At 39.6% G+C, this 22,276-nt stretch overlaps 1 pseudogene; it reads right to left on the bottom strand.

The window, feature by feature from the left end:
* Positions 1-17,647: 17,647 nt before the first annotated feature.
* On the bottom strand, positions 17,648-21,261 carry LOC123942130 (annotated as a pseudogene).
* Between the last annotated feature and the right edge of the window lie 1,015 nt (positions 21,262-22,276).

A 22,276-nucleotide genomic window follows, 5' to 3' on the forward strand; every position in this document is an offset into this window, starting at 1 on the left:
GCGATTTTTCTTTCCTGAGTTATCTTTTTTCTGGTTGTGAAGTTTTAGATGAGGTTAATAAGACCCCCAAAATATTTGTAAACAGTGAAAATCAGCCTTGAACAACAGGGACACAGCAGACTTTTAAACTGCTTCTTGAAGATCAACACACAGAAATTCTGAAAGAAGCTATAATTACAGCACATAACATTGAAAGGACCAAAGAAAGACCCGCCAAAATGTTATCAAAGTGAAAACTTCTGAGCTACAACAGATGCAGGAAGAAATCGTATCTTAATTTCTCTTATCTGACTAAAACAGAGCTTTATAAGAATCGTCTGTCACAGAGACAACTGTTCTTGGGCACTGGAATATTCAAAAATATTATGTAAACAACCTGCATCAGAAGCTCCCACTCTTTGAAGCTCTGACTCGTGCCTCCTCCCCTTACTAAACTAGTATATAAATTTTGATCCCTAGATGTCTCCATAGAGCACTTTTACATGAACTGTACATTTTTGTCTCATTAATGTGTCTATTGTCAGTTAATTTGCAGACCCCTGGCCATTCAGACCTAAGCTGATAGAGAAAAAGTTTTTTCTCCCAACAACACAGACAAAAATGAATATTTATGTAGAAAAAAAGAGTCAAATTTTAAAGAAAATTGCCAGAAGAAATAACAAAAGATGTTGGTCTTACATTGCCACAAAAGCTGAGATTGAACCATCTCATTTTTCTTATCAAGAACTAAACAAGAGATAAGATAATGTTTCTAATTTTTGCTGAAGGAAAACCTCATAAGTTTTTATGGAATATGATATAAATTTATGTTGAGTTTATAGTAAAGATAAGTGAAATATTTTTGATTGGAGACTTTTAAAAGCTGTTAGAATAGATCCCAAAGAAACAATGACATGTTTAGTAAGGCAATTGCTAGAATTTATTGTGAAATGAGATTTTTATGAATCTCTGCTGAACTTATCCTTACGCTTGAAATTTTCACTACTATTTGTATGTGTATTACTTCATGTGAAAAAAGCTTTTGAAATTAAAGTGAATAAAAAAGTAGTTCTTCAACCAACCGTGAGGGAAGGGAAGGTAGATCGACAAATCTGGCAAAACATGAATATGTGCAGAAGATCTCTTTTGACAAAATTAAGGTTTAAAGATGGAAACTGTAATGTCATTCATTATTGTGCAAGACCAACATGAAGGCATAATCCCCCTTTTTTCAAAAACTGCATTATAATTAAAATAGGTTAATCCATTGCTTTTATCTTGTTTCTGCAATGTTTTATTAACTTTTAATAATTTTTTTCCTGGCATAGTTATAGTTACAAAAATCAGTAAAGCATTTTTCACTGTTTGCATCTCTTTTCTGTCAGTCGGTTATTATCACTTATTTCAGTTTGTGATGATTACCGAAATACTTTTTTTTTAAGAGATTTTATTTATGTATTTGTCAGAGAGCACAAGCAGGGGGTAGCAGAAGGCAGAGGGAGAAGCAGGTTCCCTGCTAAGCAGGGAACCTGATGTGGGGCTCCATCCCAGGACCCCGGGATCATGACCTGAGCCGAAGCCAGGTGCCCCTAAAATATTTTCATGACAGAGAGGAAGGGGGTATGAACTATCCAACCTAGGTGTCAAATGCCACAGGTGGGCCTCAGGTTAAACCACTGCTTGAACCCCTTTCTCCTCAGCCTCCCCTCACAAATTTCTTTCCACCCAGCATCTTCCTCTGCCCTCTGTGCCATCTCATCTCATCTCACCTCTATCCGATCCGGGAGGCTAGGGTTGAAATGGAGGTTTTGTATCAGTAAAGTCAATCAAAAACCCTTAAGCATACCTCTAAACATTCCTTCCTTCAATGTGGAGGTACTTAATACCATTTGTTTTCAGAATTAGCCTTTGTCTTCAATTCTAAAAGACAAGAAGGATTTTGATCAGCCCGTCACAATCACCACAAATTATAGAACAAGTACACCAGTTCTTGAATCACTTCTATTAAAATTGATCATACCAGATTGACATTACTTCATATGAATGCAAAATGAGTTTCCCTAATAACATTTTTTTTAGTTTCCAACTTTAAGTATTCTATACCACTTAAACTTGTAGTTTTAAAATAGACTAGTAGAGCAATTTAAAATATGTGATAATATAACTTTATTGCACAGGAGAAAGAAATAAGATGGATTAACTTCTTTGCAACTGCTGTAATACTGACAGGATTTGCCAGTAAGGGGGAACTTTCCTTCCATTTCCAGTTGGAAAAGACAAAAATCACTGATATGTTCGGTGTTATTTTGCAAAGAAGCTGTATACTTACTAAATTAGGTTTAAAAACTTGAGAGTACGTGACATAAATTCTCCCTGAAAGCATTCAGAGTTTCTCTCAGGCAAGTCCTATTCCAATTTCTTCCGCCTGCTTTCGCTTCCCCAGGCTAGAAAGTATGAATATTTGAGGGTGAGTGATTCTCTTTGCGGTTCCCTCCTGGGAAGAAGTCATCAATGCAAGACCGCAAATGAGCAGCCAAGGCTGTTTCTTGTTGATGAGCTAGAAGCCTGAGCAAAGGGAAGCCAGCTTTTGTTGTCTTTCCCTCCTGATCTGGTTGGCAATTTAGGCACCTGAGATTTGTGGATACGTGGTCTACTCTGTGTAAGCTAACCCTTCCAGGCAGGGCCCTTGGAATACTATCGCAGAATGGGAAAGAGAAAAGCCAATGAAGCTTAGATGTCTTTTGCTTTGGAAGAGGACTTATACTTTGTTTAATAATATCTTTATAATATCCACTACAGGACAATAAAAAAATTAAGGATTTTGAAAGTCTACCTTCTATTTGAAGAGAATGTTGGTTCTGGTTCACAGACACAGGCAGGAAAATTAGTAAACTGAGTTCAATCATCATAATTAATAGCTTCCTAAGAAAATCTTTAAAATTAAGCATCTATTATTTTTAACCAAGAGGGGCTATCTCGATCTGATTTTTAAAAAAGAATTCCAAAATGTTTAAAGACTGGTACTTCAAAGGAAAAAAAAGGTTAATCACAAAGGTGTTACAATAGGGCTTGGTTTACATAATAAGGTCTTTTAATTTGGGCTACACCTGCAGAGTTAGGCCATTTCCCTTTTGTCATTTTTTTGAAGTATCAATACTTCAGTGAAATCCATTGGGACCTGAAACGAATATTTTCACATTTAATTAAGATAGGCTCCCACTCCTATTAAGTCACAGACTCCATGGGTTAAGTGCCTCAAAACCTTTTTCAATGCCTTTGTTTGACCAGCCTTTCAAATCAAGTTTGCCTAGCACAGGGAAACAATGGTGAAACTATAAAGAGATATTCACGAGACATTGTGTTTATTTTATAATTTTGTGGTTAATGAAGTTGACTGAAACTACAACTAACTGCATTTCCCCTGCCCGAGAAGCTTTCTAATCCCATTCTTTTCAAAACAGAACTTAGACCTTTGTCCTGAGAGGCGGTTAGCTATCCTAGCACTTTTTCCCTCCTGGCTACAGTAATTGATCAAGGTGTGAGTCTGTGGCCACAAAGGTCGTCATCTTTCCCTGGAGTGGATAAATAAACACTTGGAGGGAAAAATTTTCTCCTTTTCTCTGACTTACTAAATTAGGACTGCCAGGGAAAAGGTTTCCTGCTACAAGGAGATCAATAGGAGAGAGCAACCAAGAATATAAGACCCAAAAGAATCCTGGCCCCAGTGATCTGTGGGTCTTACCTCTCAGCTCTAGCTCCTGAAGCCCAGCCTTTGGTTTGAAGGTAACTCTTCCAGCTCTCTGAGCAATGAATCTTCTCTTTTCTTTCCTGCTTAAAAATCATTTGAGTTTCTGCAACTTGCAGCCAAAAAAGCCAAATATATGTGCCATTTTACACCATTTGTTTCTGTCTTGCCTTTTCTTCTTCTTCTTCTTTTTTTTTTTTTTTTTTGTAGTTTACATACAGGAAGACTCACTTTTGGGGGTGGGGGATAGATGTGCCATTTTATCAGTTATGTTAACTACAAATGCAGACAGTTGTGTAACAACCACCATAATAAGATACAGGATAGTTCCATCACACCCCAAAATACTGATTCTTTTTTTTTTTTAAGATTTTATTTATTTATTTGACAGACAGATCACAAGCAGGCAGAGAGGCAGGCAGAGAGAGAGAGAGCAGAGCAGAAAGCCCGACTTGGGGCTCGATCCCAAGACCCTGGGATCATGACCTGAGCTGAAGACAGAGGCTTTAACCCACTGAGCCACCCAGGTGCCCCCAAAATACTGATTCTTTATGGTCAATCCTTGTGACCGAGCTCAACCCCTGGGAACCAGTGATTTGTTCTCTATCTCAGTAGTTTTGAATTGTCCAGAACGTTGTATAAATGGAACCATATAACATGTAGTTTTTGTGTCTATCTTCCCTCACTTAGCACAGGGATTGGTAAGCTTTTCCTCTAAAGGCCAGGTAGTAAATATTTTTAGCTACCACACCATGTGGGCCATATGGTCTTTGTTGCAACTATTCAAATCTGCCGTAGTAACACAAAAGCAGTCACAGACAATCAATAAATGAATAAATGGGTTTGAACTGGGCCTAGAGACCAAATAGTGTGTTGGTCCTTAACTTAGTATAATGTATTTGAGCTCCCTCCGTCTTGTTGTCTGTAATAATAATTTGTGTTTATCCATTCAACAGTTGCAAGGTATTTGGGTTGTTTCCAGTTGTTGGTGATTATGAATAAAACTACCAACATGTGTGTACAGTGTTTGTATGAACTTATTTCATTCTTCTAAGTAAAATACCCAGGACTGGAATTGCTGGGCTGAATGGTTATTGCATGTGTAGTTTTATAAGAAATTGACAAACTATTTTACAAAGTAGCTATACCATTTTGGATGCCCACTACCAACATATGATAATTCCACTCTCCTTTTCTTTGCTAGAACTTGATATTGTTAGGCGTTTGTTTTTGTTTTTGTCACTTTAATAGAAGTATAATGGGATCTTGTGATTTCGATTTGAATTTCCCCCAAACAATAATGATGTTAAGTATCTTTTTAGGTGCCTGGGTGCCTGGGAGGCTTGGTTAAGCCTTCAGCTCAGGTCATGTCCCAGGGTCCTGGGATAGAGTCCCACGTCAGGGTCCCTGCTTTACAGGGAGTCTCTCCTTCTCCCTCTGTCCCTCCTCCCACTCATTCCCTCTCACTCCCTCTCAAATAATAAATAAATAAAATCTTTTTCAAAAAAGTATATTTTCAGGTGCCTACCAATCTTCTTTGGTGAAGTGTCTACTTGAATCTTTTGCCCATTTCTTTCTTTCTTTTTTTTTTTTTTTACGTTTAGGTATTTAATCCCCATAGACATGTGGCATATGGTTTATTAGATATCTACCCCATTATTTTTTTGAAATTTATATATATATATATTTTATTTCTTTTCAGCATAACAGTATTCATTGTTTTTGCACCACACCCAGTGCTCCATGCAACACATGCCCTCCCTCATACCCACCACCTGGTTCCCCCAACCTCCCACCCCCCGCCCCTTCAAGACCCTCAGGTTGTTTTTCCAGAGTCCATAGTTTCTCATGGTTCATCTCCCCTTCCAATTTCCCTCAACTCCCTTCTTCTCTCTATCTCCCCTTGTCCTCCATGTTATTTGTTATGATCCACAAAAAAGTGAAACCATATGATACTTGACTCTCTCTGCTTGACTTATTTCACTCAGCATAATCTCTTCCAGTCCCATCCATGTTGATATAAAAGTTGGGTATTCATCCTTTCTGATGGAGGCATAATACTCCATCGTGTATATGTTCCACATCTTCCTTATCCATTCGTCCGTTGAAGGGCATCTTGGTTCTTTCCACAGTTTGGCGACCGTGGCCATTGCTGCTATAAACATTGGGGTACAGATGGCCCTTCTGTTTACTACCTCTGTATCTTTGGGGTAAATACCCAGTAGTTCTTTTGCCCATTTCTTATTGGGTTATTTGTTTTCCTTTTGTTGAATTTTAAGACTTTTAAAAACATACTCTGGATACAAGTTGTTTGTCATATGCATACTTTATAAATATTTTCTATCAGTCTATGGCTTGGCTTTTCAGTTTTTTAATATTATCTTTCAAAGAGCAAAAGTTTCTATATTTTGATGAGGTATATTAAAGAATTTTTTTCTTTTCTGGTCATGTTCTTGGAGTTGTTTCTAAGATATCTTTCTCCAGTTTGAGCTTACAAGGATTTACTCCTATGATTTCTTCTAAGAGCTTTATAGTGTCATATTTTACATTAGGTTTATAATCTATTTTGGGTTACTTTTTGTATGATATGTATAATGTCACAGTTCTTTTCTTTGCATATGGCTGAATGACTCTTCTTTCTTTGTTGAATTGCATTTGCCTCATTGCCAAAAATCAATGGACTATATTTCAGTGGGTCTATACCTGGCCTCTTGATTCTGTTCCATGGATCTACAAGTCTATCTTTTGTCATTATCCTACTGTGTTGATTATTGTAGCTTAATAGGAAATCTTGAAATCAGATAGTGTTCATCCTCCAACTTTGTTCTTTGACAAAATTATTTTGGTTATTTTAGTTTCTTTGCCATTCTTTATAAATTTTAGAATTTTTTTCTATCTAAAAAAAAAAAATCCTGTCAGAGTTTCGTTGAGAATTTTGTTAGATCTATAGATCAATTCAGAGAGAATTAACTTCTTAACAATATTGAGTCTTCCATTAACATGACATCTCTCTCTATTTACTTAGGTCTGCTTTGATTTTATTCATCAGTGTTTTATAGTTTTCAGCACAGAGAATCTGTGTGTATTTTGTTTGATTTATATTTAGTATTTAAATTCTTTGTAAAGGACAATTTTCTATCATTTCAATTTTCAATTGCTCATTGCTAGCATATAGAAATACCATTGACTTTTGTATATTAACTTTGCATCCTGTGACATTGTTAAACTCACTTCTTGGTTCTAAAAGCTTTATTTATTTATTTATTTATTTATTTTTGGATTTCCTGAAATTTTCCACAAAGCAAATGTTATCTTTGAATAGAAAGCATTTTACTACTGCTTTCCCAATCTGTATGTCTTTTCTTTTTCCTGTTTTATTACACAATTTAAAAGTTAAATTATGATACTAAGAGTAAACATGAAATAAATACGGTAAGAAAGGTATCCTTACATTGTACCCACTTAGGAAGAAAGTGTCCAGTCTCATGCCATTAAGTATAATGTTGCTGTAGGGTTTTTTGTAGATGCTCTTTACCCTGTTGGGGAAGTTCCCTTTCACTCCTAGTTTTGTAAGAATTTTTATTATGTATCATTTGTTAATATAGTGAATTACATTGATTGATTTTTCTGAGGTTGAACCAACTTTGTGTAATAGTAAATTATCCTTTTTATATAACATTGGATCTTATTTGCTAATAATTTGTTGAAGATTTTTACATCTTGGGCATGAAAGATATCATTCTTTAGTTTTTTTCTTTTTGTAATATCTTTGTCTAATTTTGGTATCAGATAATACTGGCCTCATAAAATGAGTTGGAAACTGTATCTTCTATTTTCTGAAAGTGAATTGTAGAATTGGTGTGATTTCCTCTTAGAATTTGGTAGAATTCTCCAATGAAACCATTTGGGCCTAGAACTTTCTTTGTTGGAAACTTTGCAATGCAAATCCAATTGTTCAAAAGATACAGTACTATTCCAGTTATTAATTCTCCTTGAATAAGATTTTGTAACTTGTGCATTTCAAACAATTTCTCTACTTCATCTAAGTTATAGAATTTATGGGAATAAAGTTTTTGTCATACTCTATTATCTTTTTTTTTAAGATTTTTATTTATTTGACAGACAGATTACATGTAGGCAGAAAGGCAGGCGCGGGGGGGGGGGGGGGAGCGGGGGGGGGGCGCCGGGGGGCGGGGCACTGGGCGGGGAAGCAGGCTCCCTGCTGAGCAGAGAACCCGATGTGGGGCTCAATCCCAAAACCCTGGGATCATGACCTGAGCTGAAGGCAGAGGCTTTAACCCACTGAGCCACCCAGGTGCCCCTAAATTCTAGTTATTTAACATATAGTGTAATATTGGCTTCAGGAGTAAAATTCAATGATCTATCACTTACATGCAACACCTAATGCTCATCACTAGTACCTTCCTTAACACTCATCACCCATCTGGCCTACGCCCTACCTATCTCCCTCCATCAAGCCTCAGTTTGTTCTCTATAGTTAAGAATCTCATGGTTTGTTTCCCTCTGCTTTTCTTTATTTATTTGTCTTATGTATATCTGTTAAATTCCACACCTGACTAAAATCATATGGTATTTGTCTTTTTTAAAATTTCACTTGGTGTAATACACTCTAGCTCTATCCAGGTCATTGCAAATGGCAAGATTTCATTATTTTGGATGGCTGAGTAATATTCCATCATATATATATATATATATAAACACCACTTCTTTATCCATTCATCACTTGATGGACATTTGGCCTTCTTCCATAGTTTGGGTATTGTTGGTAAGGCTACTATAAACATCAGGGTACATTTATCCTTTTGAATCTGTATTTTCATATCCTTAGGTTAAATACTTAGTAGTGCAATTGCTGGGTCATAAAGTAGTTCTTTTTGAGAAAACTACATACTGTTTTCCAGGGTGACTGCACCAGGTTGCATCCCACCAACAGTACATGAGGATTTCCTTTTCTCTGCATTCTCGCCAACATCTGTTTTTTTCCCTGTGTTGTTAATTTTAGCCATTCTGATAGGTATGAGGGGGTTTTCACCAAGGTTTTGATTTGTATTTCCCTGATGATGAGTGACATTGAGCATCTTTTCATGTTTCTGTTAGCTATCTGGATGTCTTCTTTGGAGAAATATCTATTCATGTCTTCTGCCCTTTTCTTAACTAGATTATTTGGTTTTTGAGTGTTGAGTTTTTCTTTCTAGATTTTGGATACTAACCCTCTATCAGATATATCATTTGCAAATATCTTCTCCCATTCTATAGGTTGTCTTTTAGTTTTGTTGATAGTTTCCTTCACTGTGCAGAAGCTTTTTATCTTGAAGTCTCAGTGGCTCATTTTTGCTTCTGTTTCACTTGCCTCCAGAGATGTGTCTATAAAGAAGTTGCTGCAGTTGAGGCCAAAAGGTTGCTGCCTTTGTTCTCCTCTATGATTTTGATGGTTTCATGTCTCACATTTAGGTCTTTCAACCATTTTAAATTTATTTGTGTGTATGGTGTAAGAAAGTGGTCCAGTTTCATTCTTCCGCATGTTGCTGTCCAGTTTTCCTAACACAATTCATTGAAGAGACTGTCTTATTTCCATTCGATATTCTTTACTGCTTTGTTGAAGATTTGTTGACCATATAGTTGTTGGTCTATTTCTGGGTTTTCTATTTTGTTCCACATATCTATGTGTCTGTTTTTGTGCCACTGCCATACTGTCTTGATGATTACAGCTTTATAATACAGCTTGAAGTCCAGAACCAACTTTGCTGTTCTTTTTCAGGATTGTTTTGGCTATTTGGGTCTTTTATGGTTCTTTGCACATTTTAGGATTGTTTGTTCTAGCTCTGTGAAAATGTGAAAAATTCTGGTGGTATTTTGATAGGGACTGCATTAAATGTGGAGATTGCTTGGGGTAATATAGACATCTTAACAATCTTTGTTCTTCCAACCCATGAGCATAGGACATTTTTCTATTTCTTTGTGTTCTCTTCAATTTCTTTCATAAGTGTTCTATAGTTTTCAGAGTACAGAACTTTTATCTCTCTGGTTAGGTTTATTCCTAGGTATCTTATTGCTTTGGTGCAATTGCAAATGGGATTGATTTCTTGATTTCTTTTTCTGCTGCTTCATTATTTCTGTACAGAAATGCAACAGATTTCTGTACCTTGATTTTCTATCATGTGACTTTGTTCAACTCATGTATTAGTTTTAACAATTTTTTGGTAGAGTCCATTCAGATTTTCTACATAGAGTATCATGTCATCTACAAATAGTGAGCGTTTGACTTCTTCCCTGCCAATTTGGATGCCTTTTATTTCTTTCTGTTGTCTGATTGCTGAGGCCAGGAATTCTAGTCTTATGTTGAATAGTAATGGTGAGAGTAGACATCCATGTCTTGCTCCTGACTCCAGAGGAAAACTCAGTTTTTCCCTATTGAGGATGATATTAGCTGTGGGTCTTTTGTAAATGGTCTTTATGATGTTGAGGTATGTTACCTCTATCCCTACTTTTTTGAGGGTTTTTATCAAGAATGGATGCTGTATTTTGTCAAATGCTTTTTCTGGATCTATTGAGAGGATCATATGTCTCTTGTCCTTCTTTTATTCATGCAATGTGTCACATTGATTTGCAAATATTGAACCACCCCTGCAGTGCAGGAATAAACCCCACTTGATTGTGGCGAATAATTCCTTTAATGTGCTGTTGGATTCCATTTGCTAGAATCTTGTTGAGAATTTTTGCATCTATGTTCATCAAGGATATTGGCCTGTAATTCTTTTTAGTGGAGGTCTTTATCTGGTTTTGGAATCAAGGTAATCCTGGCCTCATGGAATGAGTTTGGAAGTTTTCCTTCCATTTCTTTCTTTTTTTTTTTTTTGGAACAGTTTAAGAAGAATAAGTATTAACTTTTCTTCAAATGTCTGGCAGAATTCCCCTGGGAAGTCAATTGGCTCTGGATTTTGGTTTGTTGGGAGATTTTTGATTACTAACTCGATTTCTTTGCTGGTTATGGGTCTGTTCAAATTTTTAATTTCTTCCCATTTCAGTTTTGGTAGTTTCTATGTTCCTAGGAATTTATCCACTTCTCCCAGATTGCCCATTTTGTTGACTTATAATTTTTTGAATATTATCTTATGATTGTTTATATTTCTGTTGTGTTGGTTGTGATCTCTTCTCTCTCATTTGTGATTTTGAGTCCACTCTCTTTTCTTTTTGGTAAGGCTGGCAATCTAGTTGTCATTCCTTTGTAATAATAGCTAACACTTTTTGAGTGCCTGCTCTGTACCAGTGTGCTAAACACAGATATGAACTCACTTGAACTTCATAATAAACTTATGAAGAAAGTAGCGTAAATATTTCATGTTCTGGGGGCACCTGGTGGCTCAGTTGGTTCAGCATCTGCCTTTGGCTCAGGTCATGATCCCAAGATCCTGGGATCAAGTCTCACTCTGGCTCCCTGGTCAGCGGGGAGTCTGCTTCTCCCTCTTCCTCTCTCCTTCCTCTCTGCTTATGCATGATCTCTCTTTCTCTAATAAATAATTTCATGTTATATATAAGGAAACCAGAGCACTGAGAGTTGAAGTACCATGGTCAGTGTCTACAATCAATTAGTGGTAAAGCTGGAAGTGTATATTTGTCTTTATCATGCTCAGTACTCTTAGTGTGCTCTTTGGTCAGTGAATTATGTCTTTCCTCTCTGGGAAATGCTAGCTCAAATCTTTTCAAATAGTGATTTTTTCACTATTCTCTCTTCACTCGCTTATCAAAGCTTTTTGTTGGCAAAGATCCTCGTGTATGGTTGTGCAGGTAACACAGAGCATAACTCTAGGAGCACCACTCACACCAGAGGCTATGAACTATTTATTTTCTACTTACTTTCAGTCAATTCACTTAGAGACTTTTGGGTTGATTCTCAGTCAAGGAATTGATGTTTAAATACATTTCTACTATATGCTTATAAAGTAGCTATTACTATCTGGTACTTCAGGAAAGAAGATTGTTTCTGATGACTTGTTTCGAAGAAAATCAAGTTTACCTCAGCTTTTAAATCATAATCACAATATTGCTTTTGTGTGTCATGTTCTACTGTCTTAAAAATGATTCATGTACATTATTTAACCCGATTCTCATCACATTCGTATGAGATTGTTTGGGACTATGGTATCATTACCCCCATTTGATAGATAAGGAAAATAGATCTCAGAAAAACCAAGGGCCTTACACAAGATTACAAAGCTATTGAATGGCAACTAGATCCATGACTAAAGGGTGAAGTCAAGGCACCACAAATAGACCCTCACATCTTGGTTCCTCTTTCCATTTCTCTAGTTACTTTTCTTATTACTTTTTTCCAGGCACTATAATTTTTCAACATTCCTAAATACCTCAGGCCATTTCAGAGCTGATCTTTCTCTTCTCTCTGCTTTCTGCTTCTTCTATCCCTCTGTAGAGCCCATGGAACAGGAGACCACCTATAAGTCTACCACAGAGAACCTCATCTATGATTTCTTTACCAAAGTCTGACCTTTTCTGTGCCAGCTTCTTTCCCACCAAATTCTGAGCTCCTGCAGAGGCTGTGGGGGGAGGGGGATTGATTCTTACCTGTCTGTGAATTTACGCTTCTTACCACAGGTCTTGGGCAGTACACAGTACACAGTAAGTGCCTAACATTTTGTGAATGAGTGAATATTTGAAACACAAAAAGGACTTCCAGATACAACATTTCTATGAAGTTTAATAGTTTGAAAACACTTTTATATGTCAATGCTTAACTTTTTACTTTCAAGCACTCCAAAAAATACTAATGCTGCATTAACATATGTCAAATGAATAATGAACAAATTAACTAATGAGTGAGTTAGTGGCTCATAACAATAAAATAATGCAATATCTCCATATGTGTTTAATAAAAGCCACTCTCACTTTAAAATTTAATGCAGTCAGTTTCATATGCAATTACCTCTTAACCTTTACTGACATTTAAATCTATAAACATTTACATGATGTAAAATGTTTTAAAATTATTCAGGGAATCTGAATGAAAAGTATGAGTAAATACAAACCTGCCATGTTCGATATTGATTTCATTATTTCTGACCTGGGAAAATAAAATCAATGTTTAATAGGGCAGCTGATGACAAATGGTGGGGGCTAAATGAGCTTCTTGTGTGTATTCATTCTGATGATAAGTGAAACAAAAGGGATCCATTGTGAATTACGCATGTGGAGGAGTTGATTAAACCCTCCTGCTCGGTCACAGTGTGATTGAAATATCACTGGATCCATGATGAGCTGCTCCTCCGGATGCTGTTTGCCTTGCGGGAGAAACAGGCAGGCAGATCTTCCTCGGTTCAGTGATTTTACTGCATATATACAATTTCAGCCAAGTGCAACAGAAAATACTTAGAATAAGGGCAGCACCAGAAAGACAGCCAAGCCATAAACGACAGCATGGCTGTTTCAGAGAGCCCTGATGCAAGGAACGGGGAAGCTTGAAAGGAGCAATGGACGCCAGGCATTTCATTACATCGTCAAAGCCAGACTAAAGAAGATCATGTCTCTGCTAGTTTGGTAAGCAGGCAAGGCAGGAAAAATACAAGCAGATATTCAAGGAGAGGAAAATGTAAAGGCACTCGTGTCACACCTGAGCCAAGTACATCATGCAAGATTAGAAGAGAAATTTAGGAGCGGGAGGGGGAGGTACCACTGCAGAGATCGAACCCTCATCACATAGCTGTCGTAGCTGACGGTGCTGGTCTCCTTCCCTTCTCCATTCAGCAAATGTGAATAAAGATCTTGCTGAGATATGTAAAGAATGCAAAGGGAACAGGTCACATCTGTGCTCGGGTAACCCTGCTCCGTTAAAAGTGCCCTTTGCCATTATCAATTTGACGTAGCTGGAGATGATAATGAGGAACAACGTCTGGTTCTTGCATGAAACCCATTTCCCAACAGAGTTAGAGAATTCTATATTACACTGGATTCCATTATTATTATGTTATCACAAAGATATTTACTTTGGGAGGCATTGAGCATATTTTGGGCCATAGGAATGTTGTTTAGGAAATGATTTCTTCAAATTTCTGACCATTAGTATCTATGTCAGCAGAGGGTAAGAGTTAGGGGTGTTTTATTTATTTACACTGTATGTTCCAAATCAGCAATTTACTTATTCCCTCCGGTAATCTGGTATTCTTTCAGGCTATTTTAGAAACCTCTTTTAGAGATTTCCGTTAAAATCCATTAAAAGATGTCCATTAAAACTGAATTATACCTCTCAGCAGGTAATTAAGATATTAATACTAGGTGTCAGTTACTTATGAAGTCTTTTCCGTTTGATTCTGACATAACTCCAGAAAGAGACATGGGTCCAGAAGCTCACAGGCTAAAATATCTACCTAAAGGAAACGGGCCTTTTGTGGGACTCTGCATTTGTAGGTTTTCAGAGCAGCTAGCTGCAAGCAGGTTAACATAATCACTTCACAAGTTGGACATGAGAACTGGAAGGAGGGAACGTTAGCAGATGTGAGTATGATGCATTTCGGGTAGCTTATGCTATTTTAAATAATTCTTTGAAATGTTATTCTAAGCTTAATAATGACAAGGCAGCCTCTGTCTTGACTATATTTTCTCAATTATTTGGCATTTGGAACAAATGCTTCATTTTACATTACATTACATTTGTTTAATTCAATTCAATAAACATTTTAAAGCTTCTACTTACACTCTTTTCAACTGAGAAGTATATCCCAAGGGCCATGTGCTAGAAAGACTAACTATATAAAGCATAAATTGTGGAGTATCTGAGTAGAATTCTAACAGGTAGAGTGTGTGAGAGAATTGTCCAGGTGAAGGGATCAGCCTGTGCAAAGACACAGGGGCATGAACTAGCATAGAAGATTTAGGAATGAGGAACATGCCCTGTGGATGGACACAGGGCAGAAGGAAAAAGATGTGTTTGAAGTTGTGCTTATGTATATTTTTTTCTCTGTTATTCCAGATTAATCAATATCCAGCCTTTAAAGGAATCTTCCTGTGAAGAATCAACTTTATAAAGTAAAAATAACTTCCCCATTTGTCTGCAAAAAGATTGAATTTTAAATTCATTTACATTGTGGCACAACTACTTTTACCGTCTTTTATAATAGATTGGATGAACATTTCTCCCCATTTACCCACAGAGGGGTTTTGTTTGTCTCCACATAAGCAAATTTATGTTTATGTAGTGTCTACTATTGTCTGGAACACTGGCAAAGACTGCCTTGCTCCTCCAAAAAAAAAAAAAAAAAGATAGGAAACCTTCTCTGAAAAATGGTACTAAGCCCAGGTATATCTAAACATTTATGCTTCTCTGAGCCTCAGGGGAAGGCCAAATCTTGTTCCAGATATCAGGATGATCTGAGAGAGAAGCTTCTGCCCTGGGTGAGGCCTCCTGTATTCCTTTTACCAACACCTCCCAGCAGAGGCTTGAACTTAAGTGTACCAGAAAACCAGTCATCTGATGCCACCAACCATAGACAGTAATTCCCAATATTCTCACAAATGTGGAATAAAGCAAATAAATCTCATTGATTCAATACCAGTATTTCCTCTCTAGCAGCTGGAGGATTATCATAGAGGTCTCTCTTTACTTCCACTCCCCTTACTCAGAAGTGCATCCTTGGTTTCCTGAGAGTGTTCTCAAGGAATTCTAAATTGTGAAAAATCAGGGATCATGACCACATTTATAATGTCACTGGAGTAAAAACAGCTGTGGAGATGGGAACTTACGTCAGCATCAATAAGAACAGCAATTACTGACCTATATTAAGGTCATAGAATGACATAGATGGAAAAATAAACTGGGGCCTTGTCAGGAAAATTTCATGGTGCATGAGACAGGCGGAGAGGGATGAGGTAAAAAGACTGACCAGGCCAAAGGGCAAATGCACAACGTGGTGATTCCTTGTCATGCTCACCACAGCTAAGGTCTGTGTACCAGCTTTCCAGAGTCAAAACTGAATTTTGCCAGTGCTCCCAGAGTTCTCAGAATAGAGTGATACACAAGCCAAAAAGCAAAGCAAAAACTTCTTTTGTATTAGCACAATGTCAATTCATTAATCTTGGGATTAATTTCTGTTACTCGGAGCAGCCCCTCTGACACCAGGATCCCAGGAAGGCATCAGAAGCCTGCCTGACAAGCTTGGAGTTAGAACAAAGGAAGGGGGGAGAAAGAAGGGTAAATCACACAGGTCTCACTGCAGTCCCACAAAAAAGAATGCCTTTTGCTGTATAAGAAGCAGCATAGTGTTGGGTGTGTGGATTTGGGTTTGAGCTCAGCCTGGCATTTACTACCAGTAACCTCTGGTTGCAGCCTCAGTTCCCTCATCTGTGAAATGAAGATAATAGATAATAGCCATGTAGATGATAGCAATAGCTAGCTTTTTTCTTTCTTATTCCAAAGGGCTTACGGAGACAAATTTCACATCCAAGTCCAGGGCAGAAGGGATGAAGCTTATAAACCTGGAAGAGAGACCAAGAGTTCAGGGTAGAACCCCAAAAAGGAAATGAAATAAATGGAAGAAGAGAGTAGAGGGCCAGGAGAGGAGAAGACAGACTATCACACAGTGAGAACATGGGTGGGGGCGGGGCTCCATTAAAATGCCATTTATTTATACCAATATACAGGGAGTTATGGGGTAACCCTCTCTACTCTCCATGCCCCAAGGAAAGGCAAGAGAAAGCTCTCTTTCTAGGGGTAGAGGAAGTAAGGATGAGCATCTCCCTTGAGGCCATTATCGGCTCCCGAGGAAGTTACTGGCCTTGGAGACATTGAGTAGTTTCTGGATAGCTGTGTTTAGGGAACTGGAGGTAGGAGTATAGGCTTGAGAAAGTTTCTGGTGTGTGCCAGGACTGGTATTCCCACTGAGGACGTCCAGGGTCCAACTGGCTCCATGGCATCTGGCGACTGGGGGGCGGAAACCAGAGCAGGAACACCTGGTCTCCTCCCAGCACAGCACCCACTCAGGTATGGGAAGATGGAAAAGATGCTTTGGGGATTCAATGAGAGTACCTGGAACCTTCTGGCATCTTGGGAAAGCTGATCCCCAAGGATACCCTGCCCTGGTCGTGCTATGCCCAAGAAGGCAGCTCAGATATCAGGGTTGGGCCTCAGGGCACAGAGAGGAAACTCCCAGACGCCATCCTGGAGGGTGATCCCTGAAGGAGGCTGCTCTCCAGGCTGGATGCTTAGGGAAGGGTGGGTCACAGTGGAGAGTCTCTTGGGGAAAGCACCACCAGACTCTGAGGAAGGCAGGAAGAGGCCAGGCCTCTCAGCCTCCAGACTGAGGTTGGGAGTCCTCTTGGTCCCACCTGCCTAGCCCACTCCCCAGCCAGTGTGGCAGTCAGGACTGAGCCAGGTGGGTATTATAAGACCTTGGCCAGAGTGTCAGTGTGCATACTGGTCCAGGAGGTGGATGCCTCTGTCATCATGGTCGCTGGTTTGAGCGACTCACCACCTGGTTGATCTGGTGGTGCTGCTGCCACCAGTCCTCACCCTTGGACTCCAGGGTGAGGAGGACACTGCCAGTGTCAAGGTCATAAAAGTGGTGCCATCAGAACAGAAGAAGGGCACCATGTGGGCAGGTTCAGTGCTTGCTAAGACCACTGAGATGCGGATCCTGTGATCGCTGTTTGTGGTGATCCCATGATCGCTGGTTGTGGGGAAAGTACAGAGGCGGGTCGAGTTGCTGCTGCCGGAGTCCTGGATGTCCATGGGTGAAATTGACAGAATAGTAGGGAACGCACTAGGAGGGGGGACTAAAGGTTGGGCCCCGCACAGCCTCTGCATGGCCCTCCAGGCAGGACATGGGTCAGCACACTCAGATCATAACCATGTTAGGGGTCTGTGTTGAGGTCTGGAATCTTCCAGATGAAGGCATCTGCTCACCACACTCCGAAGGTTGACCAAAATTCTCTGGAGTTTGACCCCCTGGCTTTGCAGCTCAGAGTGGGTCCCTCTCCAGAGCATCTTCGAGGATCTGGAGAGGAATCCCCATCCTTTCCCAAGCCCAGAAAATAGAACCCAACAATGGCATCCTCAGAGTCATTTTTCCTCTTCCACTCTGTCCTCCACGGCAGGCATCAGGTTTGGCGGGCAGCTTCCTGCATTATTTCTTGGGCAGCACACCATCCGGCTGGTGGTCTTCATGGCTCTCCCATCCTCACAGTTCCCCAGGAAGGGGATCTGCTCCAGCACCCAGTCCCCCCAAGAGCTCTTTGCCATCTTTGCCTGCCACATTATTCTTGGTCTGTTCACTTGTTTCACCAGCAGCAACTCACTATTGCTGATCCCCCCAGGGACCGAGGTGGTCCTGCAGACCTCTTCCCTGGGCTCTCTGGCCCCGCTGAGCTCCAAAGAATGGCCCAGTAGGGAATGCATGCGCCTGGACTGCGAGTCCATGATGGCGTCCGTGTAGCCAATCTCTTCCAGGTACTGTCGGAGAAACTGCTGCCCCTCCCTCCGCACCAGCTGACTACTCTCCGGGGTGACTGACTCCACAGGGCCATCGGACACTTGTTCTGACAGTTCTGGTTTCTTCTCTCTGTGGTTAAGGTTGATACTGAACTTCAATCCATTGTATTTGGCCCTGCTTCCGCGCGAATTCTAACATCTCGATTCACCGCGCCAGGTCTGATTTGACAATGTCTTGCCCTTTCCTTTCTCCCTGGAGGGAAGTCATCTAAGTCTGCAAATGGGCTCACTAGGCCCCCTCGGCTTCCAAGCACGCACATGCATATTGGAAAGGTGCAAGATCCAGCGCAGGCTCAGGGCCTCTGACTCCGTGATGGACCCAGGCTGCCTCAACCACCTCCTCCCTCACCGCCAGGTAGGGCCCTAGAGCAGGGCCAGAGGCCAGGGCTGCCCTATCAGATTGTTCCAGGCCAGAGCCAAGTGAGTGGCAGGATCGGCGGCCTCAACCGTGGGGACCACTCCCTGCTGTGAGTGGGAGGGAGGCCTCGGGATTCCCTGTGCGCCCCTGTCTGCATTCGCTAACTCTTAATGAGCAGCTATGTGGACCCGGTCTGGGCCCTGGGCTCTGCAGATATCCCTCAACGAACAATAACTCTCAGAAGTGAGCATTACTGTTATCCATATTTGGCAGATGAGGAAACGGTGGCACTATTGGTCCCTACAGAAATGGTGAAGAGTCTTCTCTACCTTGTTATTTTGTCTCCATCCCATTTCATGGAGAAGGGTTTGACTCCTTCCCCAGGTTTCTCTTAGCTTTCAGAGGAGTGAGTCAACTGTTCTCTGGATCTACTGACCCTTGAGGGGCAGTGGGGTCTGGAAGGGAAAAGGGATCTCTGGTTTTATGACATAGAGAGGGGAGGACTAGTGGTATATTCCAATCCAGCCTGGGGCCCCTTGTCTCCTAAACTATGTGAACTGAAACACATCATACTGAGATATAATTTATTCCTGTCCCGCTCTCTAAATCTCCATATGGCCCATGAGATGATTCATATTCCTCATATTTAAATATTTTTTCCCTTATTGTGTGCCAGCTAATGCTCCTGACTTCAATTTACCAAGTGCATTCACACCCTCCCTTCTCCCTGAGGGTGTGAATTCTGTATTCTCTCATTGAGTAGCACTGAAAGGGTCATACCCAAATCATGGCCCTCTCCTTCTTTGCTTTCCCTTGTGGCTATCAAAGAGTCTTGGATACAACTATATTTCATCCACTTTACCCTATCCCAGAAACTCTTTATCTAGTGGCCAGAATATCAACATTTTTCTTCTATGGCCCATGTGGAAAACAGCACTAAGGTCCTTGGTAATGTGTATCCCAACACAGATAAGAAGAAAGCTGGCTAAGGTGGTATTCAGTGAAGAGAGCTTCTAACTTGGCCTTCCCACCCAGGTTACCACTATCTTAAGGACAATTACAAATCACTTTAAAATACAGATTTTGTTGTTATTCAGGTATGGCAAAGCCAGAAGATCAGGAGACAACTGCCATAGGAAAAATAGTTCGTTATATTTACAGTTCCCCAAAGGAGGGGGCATACCATGCCATAAGGGGCCACATAAGGAGGAACCAGGTTTGGTCAAAAGGTGAAGGGATCAAGGGGAAAATGTGGGCACTAGCCTTTATTATGGTTTCCATGGGAAGGAACTGGAGAGGCAGGGTAAGTAGGTTTGGGTTTGAGAAGTTTTAAATAATATCAGCAGGGTCTGGGGCATAGTGGGTGTCCCTGGTTATCTGTTATCTGATCCTGGGGTGATTAGGGCAGACAGACAGTGGCCCACAGTGTGAGAGTCCACTAAAGGATATGGTTGAGGCGTATATACACTAGATTAGCTGGTTTGTTTATGAAGGGTATGCTTACAGGTGAGTTGTTTGCTGTCTCTAGGAATTAGCTAATCCTGAGAAGGGTACTTGCTCTGGGGAAAGCAAGGTTCCCAAGATGTCAAACAGTCAGAAAATAGAAGACATGGTTAATATGCCAACTGAGTGAGGTCCATCTGATCCAGACATTAATGCTCTAAGAGCATTAGAGAAGGTCATTTATCCAACACTTCAAAAAGATCACAAAAGAATTGAGAATAACTTAATGAAGACCATATGGAATAAGGACTGTAAGCAAATTACTCTAAATTAGCTTGGGCATCGTTCTTTACTACAAACTATGAACACTATGTGCTATGATATTTATAATAACTTCTAATGTTATCTCACTAGGAATCCCTAGAACACTTCGCAGTGTAGCAAGGGAAGCTTTTGGTTTTGGTCTTCTCTCCCTCTGTCCTGCTGTCTCCTCCTCTGCTGGGCCTCTCTTTGATGATTCCCATCCATCTGCTGGAATGGTCATTTCTTTATATTTCTTATAACTATTTTCAATTAGTTTCATTCTTTTGATCTGTAACCATTGCAAACTTAAAATTTTTAAGAAGGCAAATGTTCTCCAGTTGTATTACTACACCCTTGTAAATCTGTTGCTAATTTTTTAAAACAATTCAGGATTCTCTCATGCAAGGCCCATTGACAATTACCTACCTGAAACAATTACCTACCTGCAGATCACGCTGATCTGCAGAGGGACAAGGGTTCCACTGCTTTGTGTTCTGAGAGGTTGTTATCTAATACTTGGTCATGAAATAAATAACATTTTCTTTGATTAGCCTTCACGTTTTATTTTTCATCTTTAGGATTCATCCATTTGGAGCCCACCTGGTATGATCTACTTCCCCGTGCTCCATGCAGACTCTCTCCCCCCGTGCTGAGCTCTGCTAGTCCGTGGGGGCTTGAGTGTGCTTTCACAGGGTGAGGGTTTTTTGTTGGGGCCTTATTGCATTCTCCCAAATCAAACTCCATGTTCAAATTCCATTTCCACCATTTATCAAATGTCTGACATTCACCAAATAAACTTAATCTCTGTAAGCCTGTTTATTCCTTTGTAAAGTGAGTTTATAATAATACTCACCTTATAAGGTTGTTGTGAGGATAAATGAACTAATACATATAATGCACTTACCACAACACCTGGTACATCATAAATGGTTGATAATGGTTGTAATTACTCCCACAAACATCCTAACTGGCTCTTCCTGAAAGCTTTTGGCATTTTAAGTAACTTTTGTAAATTATTGGTCTCATTCACTGTGTTGATCTGCTAGTTTAATTTTCAAATGTAACTTTATTTCCAAGCGTCACCACCAAGTGCTAACTACTGGACATAGAGCATAAAGACCTTTATAGACTCTCCTAAGTTTTATCTAATCAAAAGCGGTATAAATTCTTATACATCAGAGTCTGTAATGGATAGGACTACCTTATGACTATGGACCATTTCCTCCTTTAAACAAAGTAATTTTAAATTATACTTTATGACAGAATCAGTAAAAAAATGTAAACATTGTTAAACAGTGTACTTAAACAGTGTAAAAACAATGTACTCAAGGCTGCATTTATTATTACATATTCATCATTATTACATTCATTGTTTTTTCTGATTTTAAAAGAAATTAAAACTACAACATTTTCATGGTCCCTAAAGTTCTTATAGACCCTAGTGTCTACTGTGTGAAAGGATAAGTCAGGCCTGATTTAATGGTGGACTCAGACCACAGTGAGAGTCAGGGGGCCCTAGTGATACTGTTTCCTCAAATGCAGCTAAAGATATTGCTACAGCTGCTTTGTTAATAGGGTTAATATTACCAAAATCATTTTTGTAGTGAAATATTATAGAATGACAAAGAATCATACCACCTTAAGACCACCTAGTTTAATACCCATTGTTCATAGATAAAAAATTAAGACTCAGTGTCAATGTGTTCAGCTTGGATCCATAAAGAGTAAGAGCTAGAATCCCGTTCTCCTGATTACTGGGCAGTATTCTTTCCACCACACTATCCATTGCTCTTGAAGGCTTTGTTTGAGCTTGGTTTTTAATTTGAGCTCATGTTACCTGGAACATTTCCTGTAAGGATTTTTTTGTGTTCCGGGTTTATAATACTGACAGTAGAGAGGAATACCCTTTCCTACTGCTGGTGGCCTTGTTTGGGAC

The sequence above is a fragment of the Meles meles genome, chromosome 5 (genome assembly GCF_922984935.1).
Source record: "Meles meles chromosome 5, mMelMel3.1 paternal haplotype, whole genome shotgun sequence".
In the NCBI taxonomy this organism is placed as follows: Eukaryota; Metazoa; Chordata; class Mammalia; order Carnivora; family Mustelidae; genus Meles; species Meles meles.